At 45.4% G+C, this 22,702-nt stretch overlaps 1 long non-coding RNA gene across 1 annotated transcript in view; it reads left to right on the top strand.

Annotated features, from left to right (window-relative positions):
• The window catches only part of LOC112546827 (uncharacterized), a 115,641-nt gene extending 97,936 nt beyond the window's left edge, over positions 1-17,705 (top strand). Inside the window, exons 3-4 of the long non-coding RNA XR_012895705.1 lie at positions 338-562; positions 17,624-17,705. This is a non-coding gene — a long non-coding RNA (uncharacterized LOC112546827). The remainder of the gene's footprint in view (positions 1-337; positions 563-17,623) is intronic.
• Positions 17,706-22,702: the final 4,997 nt, after the last annotated feature.

Below are 22,702 nucleotides of genomic sequence, written 5' to 3'. Positions count from 1 at the left end.
TCGATTTTTTTTTTTAATAAGCACCTGATTTTGCAAAGTCAAAGGTGCATGTCCTCACTGTACACAAGAATTCAGCGCAGTTCAAAGCAGTGCGTCCCCAGTAGGGTGGCTACCATCAACTTTGAGAGAACTGTCCACAGTGCATGAGTCTCCTAGTGCCTGAGCTCATTTGTAGTCCGGGTTATGCTCCCAGTGCACGTTGGGATGCAAACTGCAGCAGGTGATTCTGGGTACATGTCAGTGTCCCATAATGCACTTGTCTCCTCCCTCTGCCTCTGCTTGAAAGCAACAGCAAACAGTCTTATGGTGCTTTTTTCCCCCCTGATTACCCATGCAGATGCCATTGCAGCATAAGCATGAAACCCATCGTGGATCTCCTGCAGCATCGAAGCATTATGATAACGCTCTCAACCATGGCGCACCTAATGCTGGAGAACGTCCAGAGTATATCCAGAATCTGCTGAAATGAGGCTGAATCTTGGAAGGCCACGAACACAACTTCTGCAACTGGCATGTGGCACTGCTATTCGAGCCTCTAGACACAGTGGACACGCACAGACTGGTAGGACTGCATGGGGATGCGGGTAGGGGCTGACCAGCAGTGGCTAAAAAACTTTCGGATGCGCAAGGCCACTTTAATGGAAGTTTGCAAATTGTATTCTCTGGCCTGAATTTCAAGAATACCAGAACGAGATCCACGCAGAGGCTACGTTTACATGACCATTTTTTTCCGGTGGGACGTATGCAAATTGTGCTTTCATTTGCATATCTTCTGCCAGTCCTTTTTGCGGAAGAGGTTTTGCCGCTAATAAGCCCCGTGTAGACGGGCCATTTGACGGAAGAAAACCCTTTCTCTCAAGATCCTGTAAACCTCACTTTTTGAGGAATAAGGGATCTTGTGAAAGAAGATTTTTCCCCGACAAACGGCCCCATCTACATGGGGCTTTTTAGCGGCAAATCCTCTTCCGCAAAAAGGACTGGCAGAAGATATGCAAATTGCACTCATTTGCATATCTGCTGCTGGAAAAAAAACCTGCAGTGTAGACAAAGCATGACAGTGAAGAAGTGAGTGGCAATTTTCCTGTGGAAGTTTGCAATGCCAGACAGCTACTGATCAGCTGGGAATCAATTCGGAGTGGGGAAATCTACAGCAGGAGCTATTGGGATCCAAGTAGCCATGACAATTGATACTCTTCTACTATGAAGAGTGGTGATTCTGGGAAACTTGGAGGACATAGTGGACGGCTTTGCAATGCTGGGATTCCCTAACTGTGGTGGGAAAATAGAGGTATCCAACCACTTTCCCAAGAAGTACATGACAGGCCAGGGGTACTTTTCGATGGTGCTGCAGGCACTGGTGGATCACAAGGGACTTTTCATCAACGTCCGCGTGGGATGGATGGGAAGGGTGCATGACACACACGTCTTTAGGATATCCTGCCTCTTTAGCAAGCGGGAACATTTTTCTGATTGGAAAATTACCGTAGAAGATGTTGAAATGCCAGCAGTGGTCCTCGGTGACTCAGCCTACCCCTTCCTCCCCTGGCGCATGAAGCCATACACAGGCAGCCTGGACCACAGTAAGGAGCAGTTCAACTACAGGCTGAGCAAGTGCAAAATGGTGGTAGAATGTGCTTTTGGGTGTTTAAAGGGAAGGTTCCAGAGTCTACTGCCTAGGTTAGACCTCAGCAAATGCAACATTCCCATTGTGATGGAAGCCTGTTGTGTGCTTCAGAATAATTGTGAGTAAGGGAGAAAGTGATTGGGGGAGGCACAGCTGCTGCCAGCCCTGCACCCAGGAAAGAGGTTTCACTGCAGCTCTGAGCTGAGGCAGGCTTGTGTGTTGATCAGGTTTCCCCATAGGACACAGTATTTTAGGTTCCATCCATCATGCCACTTACCTTCGCCTCACAGTGCTGTTTTCCTGCCCTGCATTTAATTATGATCCTGAAAGTTTTTTGGCAAAAGTGCTACCGACTTTAAAGAAGGACCAATCTCAAACTCTACCCAAGTTGCGTTAGAGTTTCCAGCACCCATCTATCATTACACATGCCTGTGTAACCCACACCCATCCCCCCCGGAGTGGCATTGAGACCACTTACAGAGAGAATGAGTGTGCTCTTCCAAAGTAGCTGAGAGCCAGCTGGCTTTTAGCTCAAGTTGTGGAGGCTCAGGAACTAAGCTCCTGAGGTCCCAGGTTTGGTTCTGCCTGTTGGCGTTACTCCTGCATCTCAGGTAAATTTGCAACCTGATTCTTTCCCCTGCTGCCAGACAAGAAAAGGGTTTCTTATTTGCCATCCGCGTAAGAGTACTGTAAACTTAGTAGATAAAAGGGAAGGAATCAAATATATTTAACTCTATGCAGCCAGTTCTCATTATTTGTAGAAATGTTGACTTGGGCATTTCCATGTTTATCAAAGACACAGTTACCCTAGAGAAACAACTCCAACAACTGCCTGCAGAGGTGTTCTTCCACTTACTGGGGAAAAAAAAGAAGTCCATCTTTAAATGTGTATACTTTTCTGTAGTTAGGCTCAGTTCCAAACTAGACTTGGAATGAGACCAGAGAATGGGTTCCTCTTTCTCCTCCTGGGTCCCGCTCACAGTAGAGAGGAAATCAGCTGTCACAGTTTCTCTCTTTGATTCTCTACTACATATGTGCATTGGGGAATAGCTGAAAAGTCTCCCCCTACTTCTCAGCCGGAGCACGGAACAGGTTATGTTGGAAACCAAGGCATCGTCTCCTGTTTGTGGGAGAACCACCCTTGCGCTCTCCAAAGTGAGACAGATCAAGGGAAGCCACTGACGGTGTCTCCTGCCCTACAGGAAGTGAGAAGTGGGCGGCATGTCTCACAACAAGGGGCAGTGTGATGGAGGGAGGGCATGGATGTTCCCTCTAATCTTTTCCATCCATGCGCAGAATAAATGTTACGTGCACTGAGGCATGCATGACTGTGCACCACCAGGAGCAACACAATCCTAGCAGTGGGAGCTCTGCTAGTGGAATCTCTCCTGAGTGAGCACACAGCTTACAGGGAACACTGGAGGGCATCCCACCTGTGGGCAAGACTGCATATCATTCCATATGGGGCCAGCTGACACGTGGAGATGGAGGGTCTCCTGGGAGGGTCTCTTGCAGGAGGCATAAGGAACCTGTCGAAAAAGTCTTTCTTTCTCAATAGATCCCCCTCAAAACTGCCACTTTTTGCTGACGAAGTGCTGAGTTGGCAAAACGTGGTGGCCATTTTTATGCAAATTAGGCACGGGATATTTAAATCCCTGCCTCATTTGCTATGTTGACCTGCCTAATCTGCATCCCTCTGCTAACAGAGGGATGCAGTCTAGACATACCCGTGGGGTGGGTCTTTAAAGGGAGTTAGCATTAGTGACATTTTCCTATGGGGAGAGTGAATTGAAAAACATGGGACAGCATACTAAGGAGGTCTCTGTTGGGGAGAGAGATCCTTGATTCTGTCAAGCGGCCTCCTTCCCATGAATCCCAGAGACCCTTGAACCGAATCCTCTGGAAAAATGTAGCAAAACTTTCTCTCTGCCTGCTCCTCCTCTCCAGGACAAAAATCACTCCCAGCTTTTAACTAAGGCTTTCTCCGGCCCTAGCCATTCAGGCAAATCCAAGGCGTCCTCAAGCCTTTTGACTAAGGTGCCCCATTGCAAAGAGCGACTGCATGGGGCAGAGCCGCCTTCCCCAGCCTGGGCTAGCTGCAAGTTTTCAGACTGCCTCTGCTCCTCCCTTGACACAGCAGCACCCGTTGTGTGAGCATCAGGCAGTTAAACCTCCCCACCCCCACCCCAGGGCTCGATGGGGATCCTGATAGCGTTAGCATTTCAGAACTAGTTCACGCCTAGGCAAACAGATACTAGGAAACGAGAGACATTCTGGTCCTAGGTCCCAACTCGGCTGTGTTGTTTGCGTGTCCTCGGGCGCAACTTTACAACGCTGCGCGGCTCCAGTGCTTGTTGGGGAGGGAGGGGTCCCCGCTGTGGCATTACACACACTGGCTGAGTCAAATTACCCTCCCCTCTGCTGGCCTGCCTCTGAAATAACAGATCTCCCTGTAACCAAATCTTACCGCTCGGGAAAGCCATTTTGCAAACAGTGAGGAGGCTTCTCCATTCTCAGAGGCTGGTGAAAAGGCCCTTTGTTCTACAGCCTGCGCACCTGGGCAGGGTTAGCGGAGGTGGTCTCTCTGGGCCCAGCATTCTGAACAGCTGCCCCATGGATCAGGCCCATCTGCACATCTGCCCAAGGCGAGCCGCCCGCCCCAGAGAACAGCCATGGGTGCCTCTCTTGGATCGCTGCGTGAGAGGGACCTGGGGAAGCAGCCGCTCCTTTATTTTCTTTCTGTCCCCTTCTCTGGCTTCAGCTGCTTATTTTTACTCCATTCGATCATTGTACAGAAGCAGGGAAGGGGGGAGAACGACCCTCTCCTAAAGATGGCCAGAGACATCACCTTGTTTAATACGCTTCTGGAACATTGGGGAGGTGGAACGCATAAGCCTAGAATAGAACAGAAGTTTGGAGTCATCGGTACGTTATTAGTTGAAACCACGTTTTAGTATCTGCCAGTCAAAACTAGTTTTTTCGAGTAAGAGGCCAGAGTTTAAAATTTTCCTCCAGCTGAGATGGTTGAATCCATTGAAGTAGGGAAACCACTTCAGTCCTCACCTCTCCTGTTAGTTTTTTTTTACTAATGGGACTATATAAACAGAAAAAGGGCACATCCGGCTCAGGGAGGTGCAATGGCAAAATTCCCTGTGATGTCTGTGAGAAGAGCATGAGGTCCAAGTTGTCCCAGAAACGCAATATAAGGAAAACCCTCATACCTAGTCACTAATTGCCCATGGTCATGGCTTCCCTTTCAAATCAGGTCTATGACAACCGAGCTGTCCAGTAAATAGATACCTCGCCACCTGAAAAACCAGTATCAAAACCAAACTCCACGTTTTTCATTCTTTCCCCACGTTTTATAGGATTTCCTTTTAAAAAACAACACCACAGAAGAAAACGAGGGGAAATAGAAATATAGGTGCCTACAGAGATGTCCTCTGGTACTTAATGGATATTAACTATGTTTCCGATTCTGCTTCCATGACAGCCTGTGGGAATTTGGCCACTGATTTCAGTGGAAGTAGAAGCTGGGTCCTGTGAATACAGTTTGGGGCCTGATTTTATAAGCCCTTTGTGCGTGTAGACCAGCTGTGGCCAACCCGTGGCCCGCGAGCCACATGCAGCTCTTCCCCCCCGTTAAAGTGCGACTCCCCCGTGGCTCGCAAAGTTGCCCCTGCGCTCCTAGAAACAGCCCCCGGTTCCCTGTGCTCACCGGGTGCCGGGGAGCCGTCCGGTGCGGCAAAGCAAAATGGAGCTCAGCAACTTTTTCCCCTGTCTGGTTGCGCTCTATGCACAACTCTTTGCCAGTAAGGGGTTGGCCACCCCTGGTGTAGACCTTCCATTGAAGTTAAAGAACTTGAAGGATTGGGTCCCAAAAAGTATTATACGGATGCATTTCACTTTCTAAGTAGCCAGACCAAGGAACCGATCCTGTAAGGTGCCTGAAAAATCTAGTGGCTGGAGCCATCAGTGGTCACTGAAGTCAGATGATGCTCCATTTCTTGTAGGATTGGGCCTGGTATATTTCTAACACCTTTCATTTTCAAGACACATCAAAGATGGGTCCCAGGAGCTGCAAAGTAACAATTCACCACCAAATCCTTCCTCTCTGCAAGACTATCATGGGGCAAATTCACTATTTTGTTCAGGCACGATGGGATTTTTCATTGCGTTCACAGCAGACTGGCTGTATTTGCCAAGTGAAATTGCAAACATTTTCTCAGGGAATACTAGAGATGGCCTTATCTCAGACCTAGCTGTTCTCATGAAGCAAATCTCAGTAGTTTTGCACAGCACTGGCCTTCGTGTATTTGTTCAGATTAAAGCACTTTGAATATTTTAGGGTATCTGTATATGGTATATCTTTAGTCTTTGCCTTGACACTACAGTTATTCTACATATACACTTAAACTTTATAGACATCAAATCCTCCTTCCCTTTCTAATGCTCCGAGGCAGAATCTCAATGTTACTCACGCCAGCAATCCTGTTACCTGCTATAGGAAATGGGAGGAACTTAAGGGAGAATTGGAACATTTTCTTTTATGCTTTGTATCAAAACTCCGAGACTTGGTTTACTTACATCGGAGCTACCGTCTGTAGCTGGATTTGTTTGAATTGTTTTAACAATTAAGTGGATCCAGGTCCTAACAGAACCAGGGACAACAGCAGAGATTTTCCTTTGAAACCAAATATACAGATGGTTGTCTGTGTGTTTCTGCGTCTATCTTCTGGGTTTTTTAGTTTTTATGTAGTATCCAATATCACAGAACCTGGCAATAGAAATTCCATCAAGATTTGAAAGCACTCTTTGCTTGTCTAGGTATAACATAATATAGGCAAAAGCAATTTACTTACCCCACTAATTTTTAGTCTTGGGATAATGATTTCTAGTGACAACACTTATGGCGGTAGCTTATATTTAAAACACACAGAGAGGAAATGTTTAGCTGCTAGTCCAAGGAACCAGCCATCAAACTGTCTCTGTTCATTCAGTACACATACGAAACATGAAGGTTATACGGACAGCAGCCAAGAAACCGAATGAAGTTTATCACACTTCATCCTTAGCTCATCCCCTTGTGAGGGAGAAAAGGTAATTACTGAACATAGCTGTGGTCAGAGAAGATTGTAAACTGTGTACTGTACTCAATAGATTAAAATGGCTCCTTGGGTAATTATCTAATTAGGTGTTTGGGGTACTTTTTCCCCGTTTCAATGCATACTTTGTGTTTTTTAAAATCCCTTTGCACGGAAATAATTCCATGAGTTTTCCAAATCTCTCACAAAAAAGTGTAATTAGATCATTAAGGATGTGCCTGTAAAACAGGGATTTGCAATGGTTAAACAAATATATATCGCCTCATCAGAATGTGTTTGGGGGGGAAATGTAGCCACAATTTGGAATGAAGCCACAGTCTGATTTTTTTTAATTTTTATGTTTTTTAAAGTAAATCAGTATTTTAGTTATTTGGGTGATTTCCTGAATAATCAACACAGTTAAAACACACTAAGGAAATATTTCTTGCCAAAAGTTATTTTAAAATCAAAGCTTTCTTGAATTATGCAAATCTGGAATTTATAAAAGTAAGTTTTTCATGCATTTATGTCTAAAAGGAAACCAAACACACAAATATACATATACACCATGACAATGCCAAGTTTGCAAGGCTCGATTCGGAATTGCAATCTTGAGGTTTGACTGGAATGATGAAATACACCTCCCAAAAAGTTCAGACAGGAAATTTGGAAAATGAATATAACCCTGCCACAAAAGACGTATAAGCTTTGTTTACAGTCCCCCCCCCCCCATATAAAAAAGGGGTTTTGATTGGTTTGTGGGAGATATGCTAATCCTAGGCCAAAATTGTTGAGAAAAAGATAAAAAGTTGAATGCCCAATTATCTTAACAAAAGATTATTAATAAATACAATTAAAATGCATTATTTTTAAATAAATACAATTCCAAATGGTAACCAACTTGGATTCCAGCAAGGAAGAGAAAGATTAATGTTTCCTGTTTTATTAAAATATGTTTTTAGCTAAACTTATCAGCAAAAAATGTTCCTATACTTTCCCTGTGTATCAGTATCTGAGATTGGTCTGTCATACCATTACACACACCATTGCCAGGAAATGAATCCTGGGGCTTTATCGCATCACATTATGAATAAAACAATAAATACGAGCAATCACACAAGTAGGATCTTTGGCGTTTAGAAACCATTTGTGGGGCAGGGGGGATTGTCAGAGTCTTAAAAAAAACGGAAAGAAAATTCCCTAGAGATATAAAGGGTGAGTCCTGATTGTAAAAATTAACGGTGTTTTGGGAACCTCCCGAAGTAATTTCGGGGGGGGGGGGGGGTGGAAAGTGAATTTCCGCAGAAATTCACACGATCCCTTGGCTACAACAGCGCCAAGGAGAGCAGCTAAGAGAGCCGGAGCCTGCGGGCAGATTCAGCGCTAGCTTAGGAGAGGAGTTTGAGAGAGACACACGCGTTCACCTCCCAGTCATTAACCGCCAGGAGAGAATAAATTAGACGAGACCGGATGGTTTTAATGAACGCACTTTTGGAGGCAGAATTTGTTGGGGGAGGGGGATACGCGTGTTCAAAGAGGAAAGTCCCCCTCCCCCCCCCAGCAGATCAGGAGCTGTTTGCAGTGATCAATCTTAATAAAAAAATACCAGATTTCTATTTTTAGCCTTTTTTTTTGGCACTCTCTTTTTTTCTTTCTTCCCCGCGCGCCATACAAAGCACTCAGGACGCCTCTGACCCGCAGCCGGCCAGGGGAGGTTGAGAACAGGCGTGGAGGAAACACGCGGTCCCCACTCGCAGACGGCGCCCCGCCCCTTGATTCGAATTCACACCTGCTCCGGTTCGACACTCATTCCCGCCTCCGTGCCCTTGGCCGCAAGCCCAGCTGTTAAGAGAAGCCCCCTAGGGTGGGGGCGCCGGCGGCCCCAGCGTCTGGAGAAGCGGCGATTACACCCCGGGGTAGGCTTCGCCTTTGGGATTTCCAGCCGGACCTGCCCCCAGCCCCCGCGGCGGGGCTCAGCTGGGCTGCTCTGTTGCACGTGGGAGCAGATCCACAGGGTGACCTTGGGGGGCTCCCACTAGGAATGGCCCGAAAGCCCCTTTGATCCTAATTCCCGCCCCCCCCCCCCCCAGCTGGGGATGCCGCGGGGCCAGGCAGGCGCCCGGCTGCGAGCACGTGGAAAGGCCCGCGGGCTGCTCGCTTGGGGGAGACTCACGCACCCTAGCGCCGCGGCTCGGCTCAGGACCTTGCTCCGCCAGCCTGGAGCAGGAGGGAGAATTCCTGCTTCGCGAGGGCTCCGCATCCGTCTCTGCTGCCCCCAACCTCGGCCTGACTTGTCCCCCCCTTTTCCTCCCTGCTCAGCTCTTCTCTCCCCCCGCTCTTGACCGCTGGGCCTGGCGTTTGATGTAGGGGATGGTGCTTCCTTATGGCCAGCTGATGAGTAGCTAATTGTTTGTTAATGGAGGGGCTGCCGGGCAGCCATGCCTAGGTGAGCAGGGCCGCTGCCTGGGCTGAAATTGCTGGAGATTATAAGTGAGCGCTGAGTACAGCCGGGCTTTGATCTAGGACCTGGGGGGCAGGCAATCGAAGCCCAGTGGAGTTTTAATTATTCAGATGCGACTGGGCCAGCGGTTGTTTCACCTGCTGGCTAAGGTATTTCCCTGACCCCATGTCATGTACTAGCTGTGTGCCTCAGTCTTTAATATCCCACAGACCCAAGCGTTGGTAGGGTAGCGGTGTGATCCCCATTTACAATGGGGCAAGTGAGCACAGACCCTGAAAGGTGTTAGGTTCCTACCCGCTACTGAAATCAATGCTCATCCGCCTTTGGGGTCTATGGAACAAACTGAGCTCAAGGCTAAATCCTAAACCAGCGAATCAGCATGGAGATGGGGCCGATCTGACAACTGGACTAGCTACATTAGGGTGTAGACAAGACCTCCGGCGTAGAATCAGCGTCTCCGATTAATGGTGTGGAATGGCTGGAGGCTGTGCAGTTGAACCTGGTGCACAAGGAAGGGTGGGCCCATGAGTCCTGGGTTTGTGTCCCTGTTCTCCCTGGGTATGTGTAGACAGGGATCCAAGACCCATGACCGGCCTTAGCTGACTCAGGGTCTGGTGTTTGGTGTCAGCTTGGAATTAGGGATGTTACATTTTAATCAAATAACCGCGCTGTGGCTCTGCCTTCTAAATGCTCACGCTGGGTCCTCCACGCTGTACTTCTTAAACGTATTTGGAGCTTTTTAAATGTATTAAGAGCTGATTGTGGGCTTGCGCATGGTCCTGCTACCTCTCTGTCTCCCCTGCACCATGGCAGAAATGGTGCTGGCAGGGACTGGTTTATAAGCCGGCTTTCCCCAGCACTGACTCCTGCTTTTCCCCCTCTCCTCCCCTTTCTCCCCTCCGGCCTCTGATAGAGGCATCAAGGGCGGGGGAGAAGTCACTAGTCAAGAGATTAGTTGCTTCCATCCCTAGTTGGGACCCTGTGAGGATGGCAGGTCCTAGACTTCCAAATGTTCCCATAGTGATTTTTAGCCCTATGAGCCTGAGTCCACTATGGCCAGGCTCCGGGTCTTTTTATTCCCATGTAGGCGTACCCTCAGAAGTTTCCTATGTGATCTTGACCACATTGTTTAGTCTTGAATGTCAGCCGTAGCCCAGCACAGAGCTACTTTCCCTGTGGTTCTTGTCTACACTGGACAGTGCTACTGTGGAAGGAATGAGACCTCTCCTGCTTTAATGCAGTCTGCATGCTCTGATCGTGTGCTTTTGTAAAGGAACTCAATGGACCGTTGCTGCTGCCCCTGGAATCAATGGCCTATTTCAGTGGGAACCGAATCTAGCCTTTTCCTTTTTGTTCAACGTTCTTGCCTGCAGAAGTAGCTACCAATGAAACTTCAGTGTAACTAGGCATTGGAATTCAGACCCTGATGTATTTAGACTCCTAAATTCCACTGAAATCCGTAAAAGTTAGGAGCTTAAATACCTTAATGGATCTCTCTCTCTCCCTGGCTTTTATTTCTTTGTAAAGTGATTTAATAAAACACACCTGTCAGGAGAGCAGCCAAACCTCCAGAGTGTTTCTACTTCCCTGCACGGAACAAGTCATTCCAGGGGAGCTCACGGACTTTGGTGTGCCATTTGGACCAGTTAGAATGGGGGTTGCTTTACTAAATGGTGGCTGAGATTTGAATGGTTTCCCTGGAGCATTGTGCAAATGCCTTCCTCCTTTGGGGAAGATGCAGTTTACATAAGAACGACCATAGTAGGTCAGACCAGTGGTCCATATAGCCGTGTATCTGGTCTCTAATAGGGGAAGTGTACAGAACAGGGCACAGAGAGATCCACCTGGTCCTCCCCACCTGGCTTCTAGTAGTCAGAGGGTTAGGGTTGCCTTTCGCATTGAGTTACATCCCTGTCCATCTTGGCTAATAGACATTGTTGGATCAATCCTCTATGAACTTATCTTTTTTTTTTTTTTTTTTTAAACCGTTATATTTTTGGTCATCACAGCACCTCATGGCAATGAGTTCCATAGGTTAACTTGTGCTGGGTGAAGAATTACTTCCATATGTTTGTACTAAACCTGCTGCCTGTTGACTTCATCGGGTGACCCTCTGGTTTTTGTAGCGTGGGAAAGGGTAAATAATGGTCCTGTAGGGACTTTTCACGGTATTCATGATTTTATAGACTTCTAGCCTCTCTCTCTCCTCGGTGGTCTCTCTCTTTCTAAGCTGAAAAGCCCTGATCTTTTCAGCCTCTCCTCATATGGAAACTGTTCCTACCCTTGAGCATCTTTGTTCTCCTTTCTAGTTCCACTCGATCCTTTTGCAGATAGGGTGACCAGAACTGGGCATAGTATTCCAGGTGCAGGCGCATTGGGGCTTTCTATAGTGGCATTATGATCTTTTACAGTCTGATTTTTTTTTTCTTTCCCTTTCCTAAGAGTTAGCCTCTTTGGTGGCTGTTGAGCATTGACAATTCTGACCCCACGCAGGGAGTGCTGGAGGAGGTGTGAGACTTGGCAGTCCTAGAACAGGCCTTTACACTAACACATTGGTTTTACTGGCTTGAGCAGCAAGACATAATCTCTGTACCTGCAGAGGGGGATTTTCACTCCAGCTGACCCTGAGGTTTGGATGGAGGGAGAGTCTCAGTGCCTCCTCTGAAATCCGTTTACACTGCGGTAGCTGTGTTAGTCTGCTTCAGCAAGAAACAACAAGGAGTCTGGTAGGACCTTAAATACCAAACACCTGAAAATTGTTACTCTTTGGGTGTGTCTAGACTACCTAGTTTTGTCGACAAAAGTGGACTTTTGTCGACAAAACAATACCAGCGTCTACACTACTGCTGAGTTCTGTCGACATAACGTCGACAGAACTCCGCGGTTTTGTCGACGCTGGTATACCTCGTTTTACGAGGCATAACACTTTCTGTCGACAGAACTCTGTCGACAGAAGGTGTTATTGCCTGTAACACTGCGTCCAGACTACGGAGTTCTGTCGACAAAGCGGCTTGCTTTGTCGACAGAACTCCATGTGTCTGGACGCAAATTGTCGACGGAAGTTTTGTCGACAGTATCTGTCGACAAAACTTCCGTCGACAAAACGCGGTAGTCTAGACGTACCCTTTAAGGTGCAGCCGGACTCCTTATTGGTTTTTAAAGGTGTCTAAATCGATGTCAGTGGGAGGCAGGTCCCAAAATACAGCCTTTGAGGCTAGGAGACTGCTTTCAGTGCTCAAGTGGGTTCTGCAGCACTGGCGGTTTGGTTTCCCTGAGAGGCGGCCCAGTATATCAAGGGTTTATATGTTCTGACTGGAAAACGAGGCCTCAGAAATAAACAAATGGCTTCAGGCGGATAAATCCGTTTGGTGACTGTTGCGTAAGCAAAGTCCTCATTTCAGCTTCCCCTCCCTCATGGGAGTGGGACCTTGTCTCCTTATACAAGAGACTGGACTTGACCTTCCCTTTTATTGCTTCTGAGAGGATTTCTGTCCCTCTCTGAAGATTATTCTGAATCCCCAACCCAGTTTCAGGGGGCCTTGGTGCGGCTCTGATAACACCTGCAGTTAAAGTGCCGGGGTTTCTGTGGACTGGTTTTTGTTTGAAGCAAAGAAGGTCTTTCCTTAATAGGAATAAAGACTCTTTCCCTAGCCTTGGTAACCAAGTCCCTCTGCCAGGCTTTTCCCATGCCCAGGTTAAAACCAGGAGAGGAGGTTGGGGGCAGAACTATGGGGGAGGAGAGGTGGTAAGCATGTTGGTCCCATGTCTGTAACACAATAGCATGTCAGCCTCGCTTGCAACAGCATCTGACCACTGCTTGTGTGCATATCCACTTGGCTCCTTGTGATGGTGGTGCCCGTCCTTCCCAGGAGCAGTTGTATCAACTAGATTGTCTCTGTGTGGCGCTGTGGCATGGCCCCCGAAGACCAGTAACAGTTGACGTAAGCCATTCAGGGGAAACACTGACACTGGTGCAGTTGGGTCGACACATAATCTGGGCTCTGTACCCCTCAGAGAAGTTGTGTTCCTAAATCCACTTAGAGCCACTTGTGTTGGAGGAAACCAAATTTAAGTCAGGACGCTTCCATAGTTACGTGGCCGCAAGGTAGCTCACACCAACCGAACCATGTAGCATTGACCAAACCTGAGCTCTGAGGATGGCTTATCCTTAAGGAAAGCTGCAGGAGTGCAGGATCAGGGGAAGTGGTCTAACGGGGATTTGGAAAGACGTGAAAATTTACCTCCCCAAATGCAGAAGAACCAAACTTCACAGGACGGCTTGGGCGGGAATTCCCCAACTGCACAGAGAGCTGCGGGGATCTGGACGGGGTTGAGTTGGACTCTGGTTTCTCAGATATGTACACACACTGGTTATTTACGGTGGCCGGATGTCTGGATTTTATAGGGTCAGTCTGATATTGGGTTTTTTTCAAATAGAGATGCCTAGCACCCTGATTTTTTCACCCTTGCTATCTGGTCCCCCTGGGTTTACACATGCACCCGTTGTTTGTGCAGCAGGGATCCAGATCGGAGTCTGGTTGATCACACCCAAGCCTTTTAGATGCAGCAGGGCACCATTGTGGGCTGGATCCTGGCTTCTCCCTCTGCTGGGCACAGCTTTTATGGGGCCTCTCCAAGCCCGGGCCTCTCCGGCTCTTTCTCCCCTCGTTAGGGAAGTGTTGGGAAGTTGCTGAAGTGCGAAATGAGCCTGCAAGAAAGCTCGTTGTCCTAATTAAACTTTGACAAGGAGAGTGACAAGAGGCAATGGAGGGGAAACAATGTCCCCAGTGTTGGGGACGCAGGCCTGAGCTGGGAAAGCCTTTGTCCGGGGGAACAAAAGCTGTTGTTTGCATGTGTTAAAGTCCATTCAACTTCATCAGCCCCAGGTGCAAACACCATCGGCCCCAGAGACCCTCGGAACCCGCCCCACCTTGGGAGAGCTGCAGTCGGCGCTAATCAGTGCACCGCTCCCATGGGGCACCGCATCAAAGCGGCTCCCTTACCATGTAAATATTTTGCCCTGAAATGAATGTTTGTCACTCTGTCGTGGGGGTGCCACTTGCGCTCGGTGGCCTGGCTGGGGCCTTTGTGAACCAGGCAGGGAGTGGGGAAAAGGCCACCGTTCACAGCCGTGTAATATAATCATTTAAAACTGGGTGGGTTTGTGTCTCGCTCTGTGGCATGTCTAGCTGCCTTCCAGAGCCCCGTTTCCTCCCCTCCACTTGCATGAAAATAGGAACTTGTGCTGCTTGATTTCAGGCCAAAATGTCTCCTCTTGTGTCCATTACCCTGGCCTAGGAGAGGAAATAGACAAATCTCAGTCCAGAGTGGGCTCATGCCATACTTAGTATTTGAGTGTTTTATTTTTCCACCCCAACTCCTCTGATGAAGTGGGTCTTACCCACGAAAGCTCATGATTCTATATATTTTTGTTAATCTCTAAGGGTACGTCTACACAGCAGGGCTAAAGCTGAAATATGCGACACAACTTCAGCTAGGTCAATTGCGTTGTTTAAGTCCAAATAGCTTATTTCGGCTTTTGGCACTGTCTGCACAGCAGGAAGTCTGAGGTAGAGCACTTCTCCTCTGACTTCCTTTACTCCCTATAAAATGAGGGTTACAGAAGTCCTCCATCTCACCATTATGTTGAAATAACTGCTTGTGGTGTAGACACGGACTATGTTGTTTTGGAATAATGTGAGTTATTCCGAAATAACACCTCTGTGTAGATGTACTGTATGGTGCCACAGGATGATTACTTCTTTTATTTTTTTTTTTTTAAGTTACAGGGTAACACAGCTTTCCTTCTGAGACTTTTGGAGCACCAATGTACAAGGATGATCATAAAATCATAATGTAGGGGGGGGGAATGCCCTCTCCTTGAGGACAGGGCCAGCCCTTGAAATGGAAAAGTTAGCAGCCAAAAGAAAACTGAATTAGGCCAAGAAGGGACGGGGCTGGCCCAGAAGGAGAAGAAAATAAGTAACATGCATTTACTAGCTAGAAAAAGTAGCTGTGCAAAGACAAGTGCATGCACAAGAAACAAAAACCCTTGCCTAGGAGAAAGTGGACAAATCTTTAAATTTTCTGTCTAGCGTTTGTATTTCATAAGACAAGAGTAATGTGTTGTCCAAGAACAAACTATTCTTGGGTCACTGGCTGTCCCAAGTGAGCTCACTGGTTAGTTTCTGCCCCGTTGCTGTTTTTAGAAAATCATTTTAGAGGTTGTTGTGGGTTTTTTTCCAATATAGTGGTCAGAACGATTGATTGCAACTGATAGAATTGGGAGACACTCCTCTTCCTTTGCAATTCGATATGAAGGCCCTGACAAGTGTTCTCTGTAAGTGGTGTGCTTTTGCAGCTGCTCAGGAGAGCTAGGCTTTTTGGTTTCTACTGATGGTGCACACTCACACATGCCTGGGTCCACATAAAAATTTATTCCTCACATGCATGGACAAAATCCACATGTTGCTGGAAAAGATTAGGTGGAACAATAGCCCTGACTCAGCAGCATCTTAAGTCCATGTTTAGCTTTAATGTGATGTCAGTTGGGACTGATCACATGTCTTGAATTAAGCAGGATGTTTTGCAGATCAGGGTCTGAGAGGGTCTCTTTTTTAAGTAACTTGTTTGCATAATTCATTCTGTGATTATTTTTTTTCTAATTGCATGATCACAGCCAGCAACGTTTTCCTATGGGAGAGCCTGAGACGGGAGCTGTCTGATGCTGCTCACTAATAGCGTTACAAAGTCACACGATCATCCCTGTAAACAGCAAGGTTTGCTAGGAGAGAGGGAAGAGGTTATGGCATGGGGCATGTTGCATTGTAAACTGTTCAGCTGTACAAGGCTATGTGTAGTGAGGCGTTAATGGAAAATTGGTGGGCACTGGGCCCAGAGCAGATGTGGTGATTAACGGTGGAGAGAAGCTGATGGAAAAAGGCATAATTTAGGATCCTAGGAACCTTGGTAGTCTACAAAACTGTATGTATCTGCCTACAAAGCTTCTCGCCAACTATGAGGGGGCTAAATTAAATATCTAAAGCTATGTAATCTGTGCATGTATGTATAGGTGTGTGATTTATTTTATATATATATGTATAGGTGTGTGATTTTATATATATGCAAATAACATGCACCTAGCTCTTTGCAAACACAGTAGTGGCCAGGTCTGGATTGCTGGATCAATCCAGGAAGTGGTTCCAAAAGTATAAGTTGTTTTTGCTGTAGCTTCTTGGTACCAGCCACCTAGATTGGCTCAAACACAAGTGTTCTGAAGCTTTTTGTCCTAGTGTGCACTCCTGTTAATAGCTTGTCCCATCCCAAAGACAATATTCACTTCTGTTCCTGCTCCTCAGACCCCGGTGCCAGCAAAGTCAAGGGCAGGGAAGAGGGAATTAGACTCCTTCAGTACGTGAGATGTGGAAAAGTTTATTCTGTGCCCATACCTACTTCTCAAAGTATTTGTGGAGACGAGAATATCGAAAGGAAAGCCACCCACCCCTCGCCTTCCGCTGCCTTTGTTCAGTGCCTGTGACTTGGCTGAAAGAAGATTTTGACCGTTGTTGCAGAGTGAGATAAACACAATGTAAATCATAGAAGGGTATTTTAAAAACCAAATGGTTGCTTTGCATTTAGGGCTGAGATTTAGACATCTCATGTTTTACTACTAGCATCATATGACTAGCCAGGTTGTTTGGTTGCACCTTTTCACCTTTAGAATGCACCTTTGTTTTTCTAGGGGTGGAGGGAAACTTTCATATTCAGTCCTAGAATTATTACAATGGATGCTATTAAATAAGTGGGGGAGGGTTTGAAATAGAGATGTAAGAAACTAGTTGACTATCCGATAAGCTGCCTCTATCAGAGAGAGACAGCAAGGTGGGGGTGGGGGAAAAGCAGGAGCTGGTGCTGGGGAGAGCCAGTTCCCTTCAGCACCGTCTCCATGGGGGGCAGGGGAGGTAGAGGCACAGTAGGAAATGGTGTGAGCGGGGACTGAAGCAGTCTCTGCACCGCTTCTGCTGTGAGTCTACTTTTGAAATATACAAGAGCCCCAGCAGAACTCTTATACATTTCAAAAGCAGAAGCCCAGCAGGGAGCATGGGGCCAGCAGGGGATTCCCCCAATGGCCCCTGCTCCCTTTGGGGCTTCCTTTTGAAATGTACAAGAGCCCCACCAGGGAGTCCCCCACTGGCCCCATGCTTGCTTCTGCTTTTGAAATGTACAAGAGCCCCAGTCGGACTCTTGTACATTTCAAAAGGAAGCCCCATGCTCTTGCTACAGTTCAAATGTGGAGGCACCCTTATATACTAATTGAATAGTCAATGGAAATCCCATTGACTATTCGATTAGTTAATTAATCTAAATGTAAACATCCCTAGTTTGAAAGAATAAGAAGGGTAGGAAGGAAAATTGGCTATACAAGTTGATGATCAACATTGTCTCTTGATCCAGAATGGTGTCCCTGCCATGAAGACACAGCCAGGTGCTCAGATGTTGTAAATCAGCATCTCTACACTGAAGTCAAACTGATTTACACCAGGTGAGAATCAGAATCTCGTACTTATGATGTTAAAACAATCACTTGACAAGGCTAATCTGATGCATTTTCTTTACAAATATACTGTAGCAGGTTCAGATCACAAACCAATCCCTGCTTTCCTTCACTCACCTGAATAACCCAAATGAAACCAATGTGAATACTCTGATAAACAGAATGTGACTTGGTGGTATTTAAAATGCAGATAAGTAGGGCTGCTGATTAATTGCAGTTAACTTGCATAATTAACTCAAATTAATTGTGATTATGAAAATTAATCTTGATTTAATCCCGTTGTTAAACAATAGAATACCAATGGTAATGTATTAAATATTTGTGGGTGTTGTTTCTATATTTTCAATATTGATTTCAGTTACAACACAATACAAATTATATAGTGTTCACTTTATATTTTTTACAAATACATGCACTGTAAGAAAATACTATTTCTTTTTTTTATCATTTAATTCATCTCATAGAAGTACTTAAGTTCAACCTCGTTACTCTGAAAGTGTAACTTACAAAAGTAGGGGGTTTTTGGAGCGTGGGGAGGTTGCATAACTGCACTCAAACAAAACAATGTAAAACTTTAGAGTCTATAAGTCTACTCAGTCCTAGTTCTTGTTCTGCCAATTGCTAAGGCAACCAAGTTTGTTTATATTAACGCAGATACTGAAGCCTGCTTTTTGTTTACAATGTCACCAGAAAGTGAGGACAAGTATTCACGTGACAGTTTTGTAGTCAACATTGCACAATATTTACTGCCAGATAGGCCAAACATTCATATGCCCTTTCCTGCTTGGCCCACAATTCCAGAGGACATTCTTCCATGCTGATGATGCTCTTTACATTTGTGACTGAACTCCTTGAAGGAGAATTGTATGTCTCCTACTCTGTGTTACCTATATTCTGCCGTATATTTCATGTGATAGCAGTCTCAGATGATGATCCAGCACATGTTCATTTTAAGAATGCTTTCATAGTACATTTGACACAACACAAAGAAGGTACCAATGTGAGATTTCTAAAGATTGCTATGGCACTTGACCCAAGCTTTAAAAACCTGCAGTACTATCCAAAATCTAAGAAGGATGAGGTATGATGCATGCTTTCAGAAGTCTTAAAAGAGCAACACTCTCATGCAGAAACTACTGAACACAAATTACACCCCCCCCCCCCCAAAATCAACCTGAAGGTGGCATTTCACTGAGATGATGAAAATGAACACACATCTGTCTGCACTGTTTTGGATCATTATCCAGCAGAACCCATTATCATCCCAGACACATGTCCTCTAGAATGGTGGTTGAAGACTGAAGGGACACATGAATCTTTAGCACTTATGGCACAAATCTCTAGCAATGCCAGCTGGAACAGTGCCATGTGAATGTCTGTTCTCACTTTCAGGTGACATTGTGAACAAGAATCAAGCAACATTATTTCCCGCAAACTGTAACCAAATTTGTGTGAGTGATTGGCTGAACAAGAAATAGGACTGAGTGGACTTGTAAACACTAATGTTTTACACTGTTTTGTTTGTAAGGGCAGTTAAGTAACCAAAAATAAATCTATATCTGTAATTTATACTTTCAAAATGAAGAGGTTGCACTACAGTATTTCTATGAGATGAATTGAAATAAATTTTTTGTTCTTTAAAGGACAAATATTTGTAATAAAAATAGTGAGCACTGTACACTTTGTATTCTTTGTTATAACTGAAATATATTTGAAAATGTAGAAAACATCCAAAATATTTAAAATAAATGGAATCTAATCATTGCTAGTGTGAATTTTTTTCCAATTTTGTTTGATAGCCCTGTACAGAAGCATAATACGTCATGAATGTTGTTGCTTTTAATATCCTCCTTTGCTGACTAGTGCAATTTAATTTAATACAGTTACTTGTGCTTGTGTCACTACAGAGCAGGGGTCAGCAACCTTTTCAAACCAAAGAGCCAAACTACATCAAAATCCAGAACAGGTGGTCAACAAAGAGCCAGTATAAGAATGCCCATTTGCATGACTGAAAAATACAACTTAATATTATTGATAATTGACATGATGATTAATAAGAGCATAAATAAAACATTGTGCTCACAGACTTTATTTAATGGGACTTCTGCTGCTGCATCTTTTTGCACATTTCTTTGACATTTATATCATAACTGTTCAAACTCAGGTTCATGCATGCAGTCAAGCTACAGGAGTAATGATGCATCTTTTGAATTAATTTTTCATTTTAATTTAAAAAGTTGCATGTATTCTAGGAATGACAAAAGAGCTATATTTGGTTCCATACTGAGCTATATTTGGCTTGAGAGCCATAGGTTGCAGACCCCTGCTAGAGAGTAAGGGCAGGATAGGAAAAACTTGATGTGTTCATAAAATATAATATTCCTCCTTAAGTCTGTGCTGAGATGAAACCTGACATGAACTTTCAGCCTGTGAATGACCTCCTTAAGATTTTTCATTTTCTCAGTTTGTACAATAGATAAATACTCTATATTGTAAGACTGTGTTGTATTTCATATGTTTACCTCCAGTTCTTTCAGTGTCTCTCCATTGACTTTAATCGACTTTGGATTAGGCCCATAGTGAGAGAGTAAAATGAAATGAGGACCAAACTTCCAAATAGAGGACCTTAACACAAGTTATCTAATAACGTAGTCACCTAAGTTAGTGTGTAGGTACTTAGATTAGATCTTAGTTGCACCTAATAGCTGTCCTACCATCACTGACCTAAAAACATAGAATGCTAGAACTGGAAGGGATCTAAAGAGATCAAGTCCAGTCCCCTGCCCTCATGGCAGGATCAGACACCATTTAGATCATCCCTGATAGACGTCTATCCAACCTGCTCCTAAATATCTCCAGAGATGGAGATTCCACAACCTCCCAAGGCAATTTATTCTAGTGTTGAACCACGATGACAGTTAGGAAGTTGACTTTGTTGTCCCACTCTGCTTGGCACTGGAGAGATCTTGGCTGGAGTATTGTGTCCAGTTCTGGACGCCATACTTTAAGGAAGATGGGGACGAATTGGAGAGCGTCCAGAGCACAACAAAAATGAGAAAAGGTTTAAAAAACCTGACCTAGGAGGAAAGGTTAAAGAAATGGGTATGTTTAGTTGGGAGGAAAGAAGTCTGAAGGGAGACCTTCTAATAGTCTTCAAATATGCTAAAGGCTGTGATCATGTTTTTCTCCATGTCCACTGAAGATAAGACAAGAAGCAATGGTCTTAATTTGCATCAAGGAAAATTTAAACTTGAGAATAGGGAAAACTCTTATGAGGCGTGATTAAGCTTTGGAACAAGCTTCCAATGGAGATTGTCGTATCTCCACCATTGGAAGTTTTTAATAACAGGTTGAACACACGCCTAGCAGAGATGGTCTAGATCAGGGGTCTCCAAACTTTTCAGCCCGAGGGCCGCATTAACTATCAAACAGCAGTTCGGGGGCCGACTACACACTTGAGGTCCAAATAAAAAACAATCAAAACATGGATGTTGTTTTTAATTATTTATTTAATATTATTTTATTCAGTTATTATTTAATAACACATTCATACACTACACATGAACACCTGTATTAGTGTGAATGGTGAAATTGTTTCCTGGATGCCAAAATAGCAGACATTTCTGGCTTTAGATTTGTTGTCCCTAACATCAACAGTGACCTGAGATTATCATCGGACAAGTTTGTTCTCAAATTGTTCTTCACGTATTTCATTCTTGAAAATGTTTGTTCACACAGGTATATTGTTCCAAAGATTGAAAGGTACCTTGATGCAAAAGTTTTGACATTAGGAAAGTCTTCCTTGGGCAAAAACTGGTAAAAACCCACCAGTCCTATTTTGAACTTGTCCCTAAGGAGGTCATTTGCTTGCAACTCAATGACTTCCAGCTGCAGTTCATCTGGGCAACTGGCCACATCTGCTTCAAATGGGTTTTGAAACAATCTCACTTCTTCTGCCTTTGAATCCAAAAAGGTCTCCACGGGCCGGATGAGAGGGCCTCGCAGGCCGCATCCGGCCCCCGGGCCGTAGTTTGGAGACCCCTGGTCTAGATCAAGCCCGGCCAAAGGGTTTGTGGGGCTCAAGGCAGGACACTAGGAGCGGGGGCCCAGCTGGTGGATGGTGAATATTCAGCAGTGCAGGGTCCGGAAAGTGTGGGTCCCAAGGCGTTTGCTCGCCTTGTCCTAGGGCCGGACCTGGTCTAGATGTATTTAGCTGTTTTTCACCACAGGCGGCTGCACTCAATGACTTTTCAAGGTCCCCTCCCGACTGACACTTCTAGGATTCTGAGAGAACAAGACTGGGACCTATGTGGGGATTTGGGTGTCTGAATTGATGACTGGCATGATTTTCTGCAAATGCTTTTAACTGAAAAGTTTTTCCGTTAAAAGAATTTGTGGAAAAGAGCATCTAGATTGGCACGGACGCTTTTCCGCAAAAGCATTTTTGCGATCGGGGCTTTTTTGCGGAAAACAATACCGCGTTGTGTACACAAGAGGGCTTTTGCCCGAACGGGAGCAGCATAGTATTTCCGCAAGAACACTGACAATCTTACATGAGATCATCAGTGTTCTTGCGGAAATTCAAGTGGCCAGTATAGACAGCTGGCAAGTTTTTCCACAAAAGCACTTGCTTTTGCGGAAAAAATTGCCAGGGCTTGTTCTGCAGCCCTAGAGTGGGAGAATGCAGAACAAGGTTCATAAGGGAAGTGGATGTTCATGGATCACAAGAATATTCGGGTTAATGCTAAGAGTCTGGCGGAGACAGAAGATGTTGTACTTCAGAGATTGTCGGTCTCCAATTTGGGATTAAGAGGTGACCTTCATAGTGGGAAAAGTATCCCTGATCTGTCTTTTGGGGGTTTCTTGCACCTTCCTCGGAAGCAAAGGATACAGGCCACAGTCACTAGAGACACCAGACTGGGCTAGATGGACTGCTGAGCTGATCCAATCTGGGAATTCTTCAGTCCATTAAGATATAA

This window comes from Pelodiscus sinensis, chromosome 14 (assembly GCF_049634645.1).
Source record: "Pelodiscus sinensis isolate JC-2024 chromosome 14, ASM4963464v1, whole genome shotgun sequence".
Classification (NCBI taxonomy): domain Eukaryota; kingdom Metazoa; phylum Chordata; order Testudines; family Trionychidae; genus Pelodiscus; species Pelodiscus sinensis.
Note: the sequence above shows the minus strand (reverse complement) of the source record. Positions and strands in the feature narration are given on the sequence as shown.